This window comes from Mus caroli, unplaced genomic scaffold (genome assembly GCF_978045245.1).
Source record: "Mus caroli unplaced genomic scaffold, Mus_caroli_1 scaffold_5, whole genome shotgun sequence".
Lineage (NCBI taxonomy): Eukaryota > Metazoa > Chordata > Mammalia > Rodentia > Muridae > Mus > Mus caroli.
In genome coordinates this window covers 33,992,014-34,003,185 of record NW_028227260.1, presented here as the reverse complement: position 1 = coordinate 34,003,185, position 11,172 = coordinate 33,992,014, and the positions used below count along the sequence as shown (strand labels likewise).

At 40.7% G+C, this 11,172-nt stretch overlaps 1 pseudogene; it reads left to right on the top strand.

Moving 5' to 3' along the window:
* Positions 1-7,146: 7,146 nt before the first annotated feature.
* On the top strand, positions 7,147-10,956 carry LOC147004528 (TGF-beta-activated kinase 1 and MAP3K7-binding protein 2 pseudogene; annotated as a pseudogene).
* The last annotated feature ends 216 nt before the right edge of the window (positions 10,957-11,172 follow it).

The following is an 11,172-nucleotide window of genomic DNA, read 5'->3' as shown; positions in this document are numbered from 1 at the left end:
CCAATTAAAAAATGGATCACAGAACTAAACAGAGAATTCACAACAGAGGAATCTCCAATGGCCAAGAAGCACTTAAACAAAGTTCACTGTCACTGTCCTTAGTCATTGTAGAAATGCAAATCAAAACAACCCTTGGTGTAAGAGATTCCACCTTACACCAATCAGAATTGCTAAAATTACAAACAAGGTTGATACAGTTAGGCAGCCAGCCTCACTGTACCAACCTTGCAATTCCATCTAACCAATCTCTGTCCCACCTTGGTATGACATTCGTAACCCTGCAGTAACACATTCTAATAAATTTGACATAATACCATCAATTCATAGTTATTTTACCATGTTTTTCAGAGCACAAAATTTCTTGTTTTTAATATCATTTTCTTTCCATTGAAAATAGATACTTTTGTCATAGAATAAATAATGTAAACATCCCATCAATATACTAAAGTAGAAGCCATAAATCATACAGAAATATGTGATGAAGATCCTTTCAGGCTCTAGAAATGCTGCTTCACTCATAGTATCTTGATATAGGTCATAATCGAGTTGTTGGTAAGTCTGGAGGTGTAGCTCAATGGTAGAGCACTAGTTAGCATGCATGGGGTTCCAGGTTCGATTCCCTGCGCCGCCAGATCTTTTCTTCTCCCCTTTCAGGTCTCTTGTGTCCTAGTGTGTCATAACCCAGAACACATTTCCATGCAGACCTCAAAAGACATATCAGAATGATACAAGAGCTCAACTATGAGCATGACAACAATGTTTCTCTAGAACCTTGACGATATTTCCATGGAGACCTCCAGAGTCTGGAGAGTCCAGCCTGTTCATGTCTCTAAGAATGTTTTGTTCACAGCTTGAGCAAATAGCTGCTTCGTGGGTGGTGGCAGTTTCTCTTATGAGCATGCTTTCTGAGGTGAACATAACAAGAGTGAGAGACTTCTGCTTAGAGAGAAAGGAAGGGGAGGGCTGGGCAGAGCATTCCTAGTTTCTGATTAGAGAGAGGGGAGGAGCACTGTGGTTGTCATGGGAACCTGAGGCCTTTGTGGACACTCTTTTCAATGGCTAACTAAAGGATGTAGTGCAAGCTGCATTCTCTGTAGCCAAGCTTTTGGATTCCCAGAGGTGATCACTTTAATCTCCCTGAGGATGGGAACAAGGAAGCAGGGATCCCAGACCCAGGTAGGCTCCCTCCCACTTAGGGATTTGTGGCCAGTGTGTTGCTAGCAGCAGGAGAGGGACTTGGGACCATTCTTCCTCCTCAGAGGGAGCTGCTCTGTACTGGGGTGCATAGGAGCCATTGCATGGGGGGGACAAGAGGATGGGGAGATAGGACAGAATATAGTGTGCACGCTCTGATCCCTGTATTCCCTGCGTGAAACAGGCATGCCTGGTGGGAATTAAGTGGAAAATTCTAAACAATAGTCTAGGATTGTCCTGTATAGATGGCTCAGATGACTGACTGTTTACATATGGAGTCTCTCTCTCTCTCAGTCTCTGTCTCTGTCTCTGTCTCTGTCTCTCTCTCTCTCTGTCTCTCTTGCTCTCTCATTCTTGCTTTCTTGCTCTTGCTCTCTTGCTTGCTCCCTCCCTCCCTCCCTCCCTCCCTCCCTCCCTCCCTCCCTCCCTCCCTCCCTCCCTCCCTTCCTCCCTCCCTCTCTCCATTGCTCCCTCTCTTCTTCTCTCTTTGTTTCTCCTTCCTCCTGGTCATCATTGTCTCCCTCCTCCTCCTTATATTTTTTAGTCTTCGTTTTGTAGGTTGAGGTTTGGATTTGTTTTGAGACAGGGTTTTCCTGTGTCCTAGTTGTCTTAGAAGTAAAAGTTTTATGATGAGATTACAATTATGGTACACGGTGTACTTTGGAATAATTTGAAATTTTAAGTTGCCAACTTTTGTGGTACTCACTCTACCACATGTCCCCGATTCTCCACAGAAGCCTCCACCATGCTGCTGTCTGCACACCTACTGTCTTAATGTTGCTAATAAATCTCTTATAAAGTGAACAATCTTACTAAATATCCCAGTGCACAACGGCACACCTGAAACCTTTTACATTTTTCAATTTCTGTTTTCTAATTGACTTTTGGAAGCTTTTCTGCAAGTTTCACAGAAATTCTCTAATGTATATGAGCTTTTCACCTTTTCTTCTAGTCGTGGACTTACTCTCTTTTTTTCCACCAGGCATTTAGAATAGTAATCATTTTCAGATTTTAAGGGTTTCTTTCTCCAGTTCTCCAATTATGATTTTTATTTTGTATCTTCTTTGTGAAATCTTCATCTCTCTCCCTGCCCCTAAGTGACAGAGATTTTGTTCTGTGTATTCTGTTAAACAGTGTATCTGTCTTTTTAAAATATCTTTGCATAGGATACAAAGGAGGCCCTAGTTTATATTTGTTTTTAAAAATTGTGATTTATTTGATGTGTGAGTGCTCTATCTGCATGTACACCACCATTTCACAAGAGGGCATCAGATCTCCATATAGATGATTGTGAGCCACCACGTGTTGCTGAGAATTGAACTCAGGACCTCTGAAAGAGTAGTCAGTGCTCTAAAACTTTGAACTTCCATGCTTGGGCTTTGGGAATTGAACCCAGTCTTCAGGCCTGATTACATGTGTGTCTACAGACTGAACCATCTTGCCAGTCCTGTTTTCCTGTACCCATTTGTATTAGTCACGGTTCTCAAGAGTCTCAGGACTAAGAGAATGAATATGTTTGTGTATACATAATACATGCATACATTTGTACATAAATACATACATAAACTAATTTATTGGAATGACTTACAGGTTGTAATACAACCAATCCTACAATGGCCAGCTATGAATGGGAAGTCTAAGAATCTATTAGTTGCAAGTCACACAAGGTTGGGTGCTTCATCTGGTCTTTTGCATAACCTGGAATCCTGAAGAAGTTGCTCCAATAAGCATACTGGCAAAGGCTGCACAAGCAGGCAATAATAATAATAATAATAATAATAATAATGATAAACCTTTCCTTCTTCCACTGTCCTTATATGAGATTCCATCATAATGTTGGCCAAGACTACAGGTGTGCCTCAAGATCAGGATTAAAGGCAGGTATGGATTTGGAATTAGTACATGTGTCATTCCAACTCAAGATCTGCATCAAAAACTTGTGTCTCCCAGCCTCAAGATCTGGGTCACAGGTGTGCCCTTTATTTCTTGATTTTAGTTCCTTTCAAGTTGGCAATGGACAATAGTGATCAAAAATTACTAAAATATTCTAAATACTCCAGCTTTAGATTATGAAGCGTTTGTTTTCATCATCTCTATCAAATTGCATCCTTTTAATATTTAATTTTGCATTTTAACAGCCTAGTATGGAGTTGGTGTAGGTGAATGTTTCAAATTCATTGCAAAGTAAGTAGGTTGACTTGTATCATGTTTCAGAATTCCATATAGCTGTGATTAAGATCTACTCCTCTAGATGATAAGGTTTGAAGATATTTTCATATAATAGTGTAAATCAATTTCAAGGATTTTTTGCATCCAAAAGTAGTGTGTTACAATCTAATATTATTACTGATATTTTCCTTAACCTTTGTATCAGTTGGGTTTGTTCTGTAAGGCACATTTTTTTTCATTTTTTTATTGGGTATTTATTTCATTTACATTTCCAATGCTATCCCAAAAGTCCCCCACACGCTCCCCCACACACCCACTCCGAACTTCTTGGCCATGGCATTCCCCTGTATTAAGGCATGTAAAGTTTGCACGACCAATGGGCCTCTCTTTGCACTGACGGCCGACTAGGCCATCTTCTGATTCATATGCAGCTAGAGACACGAGTTCCAAGGGGGTACTGGTTAGTTCATATTGTTGTTCCACCTATAGGATTGCAGAGTCCTTTAGCTCCTTGGGTACTTTCTCTAGCTCCTCCAATCGGGGCCCTGTGATCCATCCAATAGCTGACTGTGAGCATCCACTTATGTGTTTGCTAGGCCCCGGCATAGTCTCACAAGAGACAGCTCTATCTGGGTCCTTTCAGCAAAATCTTACTAGTGTATGCAATGGTGTCAGCGTTTGGAAGCTGATTATGGGATGAACCCCCGGGTATGGTAGCCTCTAGATGGTCCATCCTTTCGTCTCAGCTCCAAACTTTGTCTCTGTAACTCCTTTCCATGGGTGTTTTGTTCCCAATTCTAAGAAGGGGCAAAGTGTCCACACTTTGGTCTTTGTTCTTCTTGAGTTTCATGTGTTTAGCAAATTGTTTTTTTTTTCTTTTTTTTTTTGAATATTTTTTTATTACGTATTTTCCTCAATTATATTTCCCATGCTATGCCAAAAGTCCCCCATACCCCCCCCCACTTCCCTACTCACCCATTCCCATTCTCTTGGCCCTGGCATTCCTCTGTATTGGGGCATATAAAGTTTGCAAGTCCAATCGGCCTCTCTTTCCAGTAATGGCCAACTAGGCCATCTTTCGATACATATGCAGCTAGAGACAAGAGCTCCAGGGTACTGGTTAATTCATAATGTTGTTCTACCTATAGGGTTGCAGATCCCTTTAGCTCCTTGGGTACTTTCTCTAGCTTCTCCATTGGGAGCCCTGTGATACATCCAATAGCTGACTGTGAACATCCACTCCTGTGTTTGTTAGGCCCCGGCATAGTCTCACTAGAGACAGCTATATCTGGGTCCTTTCAGCAAAATCTTGCTAGTGTATGCAATGGTGTCAGCGTTTGGAAGCTGATTATGGGATGGATCCCTGGATATGGCAGTCTTTAGATGGTCCATCCTTTCATCACAGCTCCAAACTTTGTCTCTGTAACTCCTTCCATGGATGTTTAGTTCCCAATTCTAAGAAGGGGCAAAGTGTCCACACTTTGGTCTTCATTCTTCTTGAGTTTCATGTGTTTTGCCAATTGTATCTTATATCTTGGGTATTCTAAGTTTCTGGGCTAATATCCACTTATCAGTGAGTACATATTATGTGAGTTCTTTTGTGATTGGGTTACCTCACTCAGGATGATGCCCTCCAGGTCCATCCATTTGCCTAGGAATTTCATAAATTCATTTTTTAATAGCTGAGTAGTACTCCATTGTGTAAATGTACCACATTTTCTGTATCCATTCATCTGTTGAGGGGCATCTGGGTCCTTTCCAGCTTCTGGCTAATATAAATAAGGCTGCTATGAACATAGTGATCATGTGTCCTTCTTACAGGTTGGGACATCTTCTGGATATATGCCCAGGAGAGGTATTGTGGGATCCTCCAGTAGTACTATGTCCAATTTTCTGAGGAACCGCCAGACTGATTTCCAGAGTGGTTGTACAAGCTTGCAATCCCACCAACAATGGAGGAGTGTTCCTCCTCCTCCACATCCTCTCCAGCATCAGCTGTCACCTGAATTTTTTATCTTGGCCATTCTTACTGTTCTGAGTTGGAATTTCAGGGTTGTTTTGATTTGCATTTCCCTGATGATTAAGGATGTTGAACATTTTTTCAGGTGCTTCTCTGCCATTCTGTATTCCTCAGGTGAGAATTCTTTGTTCAGTTCTGAGTCCCATTTTTTAATGGGGTTATTTGACTTTCTGGAGTCCACCTTCTTGAGTTCTTTATATATATTGGATATTAGTCGCTTATCTGATTTAGGATAGGTAAAGATCCTTATCCAATCTGTTGGTGTTTTTTTTTGTCTTATTGATGGTGTCTTTTGCCTTGCAGAAGCTTTGCAGTTTCATGAGGTCCCACTTGTCAATTCTCGATCTTACAGCACAAGCCATTGCTGTTCTATTCAAGAATTTTTCCCCTGTGCCCATATCTTCAAGGCTTTTCCCCACTTTCTCCTCTATAAGTTTCAGTGTCTCTGGTTTTATGTGAAGTTCCTTGATCCACTTAGACTTGACCTTAGTACAAGGAGATAGGAATGGATCAATTCGCATTCTTCTACATGATAACCACCAGTTGTGCCAGCACCATTTGTTGAAAATGCTGTCTTTTTTCCACTGGATGGTTTTTGCTCCCTTGTCAAAGATCACGTGACCATAGGTGTGTGGGTTCATTTCTGGGTCTTCAATTCAATTCCATTGGTCTACTTGTCTGTCGCTATACCAGTACCATGCAGTTTTTATCACAATTGCTCTGTAGTGCAGCTTTAGGTCAGGCATGGTGATTCCACCAGAGGTTCTTTTATCCTTGAGAAGAGTTTTTGCTATCCTAGGTTTTTTGCTGTGGTGGTGCACAGCAGTAGGATTTCCTGAAGGAGGCAGAGGCAGGAGGATCACGAGTTCGAGGCCACCTGGGCTACACGTTTTTTTTTTTTTAATTCATTTTTTAGCTGGGTGCCTGGTCCTAAGGAATGGCATAAGACTTCAAAAATGCCTGGTGTCTTAGTTAGGGTTTTACTGCTGTGAACAGACACCATAACCAAGGCAAGTCTTATAAAAAACAACATTTAATTGGGGCTGGCTTACAGGTTCAGAGGTTCAGTCCATTATCATCAAGGTGGGAGCATGGCAGTATCCAGGCAGGCATGGTGAAGGAGGAGCCGAGAGTTCTATGTCTTCATCCAAAGGCTGCTAGTGGAAGACTGACTTCCAGGCAATTAGGGTGAGGATATTATACCCACACCCACAGTGACACACCCATTCTAATCAGGTCACACCTATTCCAACAAGGCCACACCTTCACATGGTGCCACTCCCTGGTCCAAGGATATACAAACCATCACACCTGGCAAGGCAAGTGTTTTAGCACTGAGCTTCTTCCTCAGGCAATAACTTCTTAGCCAAACTCATGTCCCAAATATCGGGGTAGGTATTAGTCGTGAAGTCAACAAAATTGAGATGGTCTCAAGTAAATTTATGTGAAAAACAATAAAGATATATATTTTAAACTACGGCAAAGGGCTTGAGAGGTGACTCAGCTATGAAAAGCAGTTTTTGCTCTACCAAAGGACCACAGTTTGCTTACCAGTACCACACTTGGTGGCTCCCAACTGTATGTAGCTCCAGTTCCAGGGGCATTTAAGAGGTTCTCTTATGAACTGTGAAGGCCCCAGGGACACAAATTATGCTCAGTCATAAACACAGAGAAATCATGCATACACATGTTTAAGAAGCCAAACAATAAAAAGAAATCCTTAAACTAAAAGAAATTGTCACATCAGACCAAATGTTAAGATCATGCATACTTTGGTTATCATATCGAATTTAACAGGCAAGTACTTAAACTGTAATCTCACTTTCTCAGAAGATTGCATGTAATTAAAAAAGCACCATTATGTTTCATATTTATCACGTGCATATACCCTCCTATTGCTTCCTCTTCTTAGATATGTGTGCCTCTGTATAAGTGCTTACCCTTTTGTGAACCTGATAAGGGCCAGAGATACAATGATAAATAACTTAAGTGGTTGTGGGGAGAAAACGTGCAGAGTGTACTGTGCAATGAGTGAGCTTTCAGGATGTCTCACACATAAACCTACACTAAATGTGGGTATTTCCACTCCTTCCACACGAAGAGACTGTGGTGTGCACACTTACAGCCTATCAGTCAGCTGTGAAGCTGTGGGAAGAATGATGTCTGCAGATATGTGTGATGGAAGGTTTTATACCGTTTGTGAGATTCATTACTAGATCACGGTTTGGAGACAAAAAAGTACCACTTTCCAGAAAGTAGAATTATGCTCTGTCAAAGGCAGGACTCATGCCAGGAGATACTTCTGCCCTCCCCTCAATGGTTGCAATTTCCCTGAGTGCCCATTCCTGGCTGTCATATGAGCATATTATTAAAACAGTATTTGAATCACATCTTCTTACCAAGTTCCATTGGTTTAAGAATGTTCCATTTTCTGTTACTGAGGAGCCTTCCTATGATTATGATATTTATTTATTAATATTCATTTCTGATCCTGTGTTCAAACACGTCTTTGTATCAGCAATAGAGTTGAGGTTTGGTGTCTGCAGATGGCGTGGACCCCATGGTGGGTGGTCTCTGGATGGCCTTTCCTTCAGTCTCTGTTCCAATTTTTTGTCCCTGTGTTTCCTCTAGATGGCAACAATTCTGGGTTAAAGATTTTTGAGAAGTGTGGATGTCCCCATCTCTAAAATGGGGGACATATCTATCTACTGGAGGTGGTCTCGTCAGGTTCTATCTCCCTGCTGGACAAGGAGATAAGAATGGATCAATTTGCATTCTTCTACATGCTGACCTCCAGTTGAGCCAGCACCATTTGTTGAAAATGGTGTCTTTTCCCCACTGGATGGTTTTAGCTCCCTTGTCAAAGATCAAATGACCATAGGTGTGTGGGTTCATTTCTGGGTCATCAATTCTGTTCCATTGATCCACCTGTCTGTCACTGTACCAATACCATGTGATTTTATTACTATTGCTCTGTAGTACAGCTTGAGTTCAGGGATGGTGATTCCTCCAGAATTTCTTTTATTGTTGAGAATAGTTTTCACTATCGTGGGTCTTTTATTATTCCAAATGAATTTGAGAATTGCTGTTTCTAACTCTATGAACAATTGATTTGGAATTTTGATGGGGATTGTATTGAGTCTGTAAATTGCTTTTGGCAAGATAGCAATTTTTACTATATAAATCCTGCCAATGCATGAGCATGGGAGATCTCTCCATTTTCTGAGGTCTTCTTTGATCTCTTTCTTCAGAGACTTGAAGTTCTTGTCATACAGCACTTTCACTTCATTAGTTAGAATCACACCAAGGTATTTTATATTATTTGTGACTATTTTGAAGGGTGTTGTTTGCCTAACTTCTTTCTCATTCTGTTTATCCTTTGTGTAGAGGAAGGTTACTGATTTGTTTGAGTTAATTTTATATCCAGTCACTTTGCTTATGTTTATTTTTTTATTAGCTGTAGGACTTCTCTGGTAGAATTTTTGGGGTCGCTTATGTATACTATCATATCATCTGCAAATAATGATAACTTGACTTCGTCCTTCCCAATTTGTATCCCTTCGATCTCCTTTTGCTCTCTAATTGATCTAGCTATAACTTCAAGTACTGTATTATTAAATGGGAAGACAGTGTCTTGTCTTGTCCCTGTTTTTAATTCGATGTCTTCAAGTTTGTCTCTATTCAATTTGATGTTGGCTGTTGGTTTGCTGTCTATCGTTTTTATCACATTTAGGTATATGCCTTGAATTCCTGTTCTTTCCAAGAGTTTAAACATGAAGGGGTGTTATATTTTGTCAAAGGATTTTTCCAGCATCCGATGAGATGGTCATGTGGTTTTTTTCCTTTGAGATTATTTATGTTGTGGATTAAGTTGTTGGATTTCCATATATTGAACCACCCCTGGGATGAAGCCTACTTGATCATGGTGAACAATCGTTTTGATATATATAACAACAAAAATCCCTTTTCATATCCCATTCTACACTACTAACCAATTCTGATATTCTCTGCTATCTCTATTGTCTATGTCTAGCTGCTACCATTTCAGTTTGTATATGGCCACAGTGCACAGGGTGATTTTCTGTAGCTATTAGATCACATGATCCTAACGTGTATTCCAAGCTCACTTAGAAAACAATTTTGAGAGAATCCTAGTATTGTGACCATATATTCCCTAAACAGTGTGTGTGTATCCACATGTGAGCATGCATGAAGGTATGCATGCACATGTGCACTCATGTGCATGTGTTGTTTCTCTTGGTTACCATCCTTCTCTCCTCTTTTTTCTGTCCCTTTATAGCTCCTATATCTTTAGTCTCGCTTCCTAAGTTAAGATTGAGGAGTAAAGAGAGGGGATTCTATGGACGTCAGTCCTTATATCTAAATTATTCACATTCTTCTCAACATCAGATGATAAACATGCAAAAGAGATTTAGATGCAAAGGGAGTACACGAATCTTGCCCTTTTCATAGGTGTTAATATACTGAACCAAATAAGTGTGTTGCTGTTTAGTTTATATGTGGCTGTATAGACTGAAATGCCTACTTCAAATACTCATTTAAAGTCTTGGTCACCAACTACAGGATTTAGTTACTGAGAAGTAATTTGACCATGAAAGTTCTGCCATTATCACTAAATTAATAAATGATGATTAATCATGATTCATAATTTGATGGTAAGATTGGGGGTTAATGGAAACTTCTAGAAGTATGGCTTAGTTGGACCAAGTAGATCACTGTGGACATGATCAGACAGACAATATATTGCCCCTGGTTCTCCTTTCTCTGCTTCTTAATCATTAGATGAACAGTTCTGATACACCACACACACACAGACACACAGAAACACACACACACACACACACACACACACACACACACACACACACCTAGAAATGCATACAGATACACAGGCATACACCACCCAGGGGTGGTCTCTCCCACCTTTGAACCTATACATCTTCTAAATCATCCTGACCATTATGTAGAAACAGAGAACATTAGTACCTCAAGGACCCTCCTTCAGCACATGTGGAAAGAATAAGCAAAGCCCAGAAACTGAGTATGGGATCTGATGATGCTGCCTACACAGGAGCCCTGTTGGTGCACCAGAAGGCCAGGATGGAACAGCTTCAAAGAGAGCATGAGATGCAGAAGAAAAAGCTGAATAAACTCAAATCTGAGGTCAATGAGATGGAAAATAATGTAACTCAAAGGTACCTGAAGAGATCAAATTCCATATCCCAAATACCTTCACTCAAAGAAATGCACCAGTTGAGAAGTTGTAATGGACAACTCCAGATTGACATTGACTGCTTAACCAAAGAAATTGATCTTTTCCAAGCTCAAGGACCACATTTTAACCCCAGCACTATTCATAACTTTTATGACAGTATTGGATTTGTAGACCCTGTGCCACCAAAACCCAAAGATCCAAGTTCACCATCAAAGCACCAAAGATCCAAGACACAGAGGATAAGGAGGGTACTCAGGGGAATTGCACTGCCTGTCTGTTTCTGAATCATCCAGCCTTAACCCACTGTGAACAGTGTGAGATGCCTCAACATTTCTGAGCCAAAGGCCCCATCTTCCTCTGAAACCATATCTAAAGTTCAAGAACATCGCCTATCATCAGGGAAGTTTCACTGCCACATAGTAGTTAGTCCAGTTGAAGGTGTGATGAGACAGTTTTGTGCTGTGTTGAGTGTCAGCCCACAGAGCTAAAGATACCTCAGTCTAATGTCATGGGCAGTGACACTCATTACCTGAAAAATGATCTGAGAGACAGG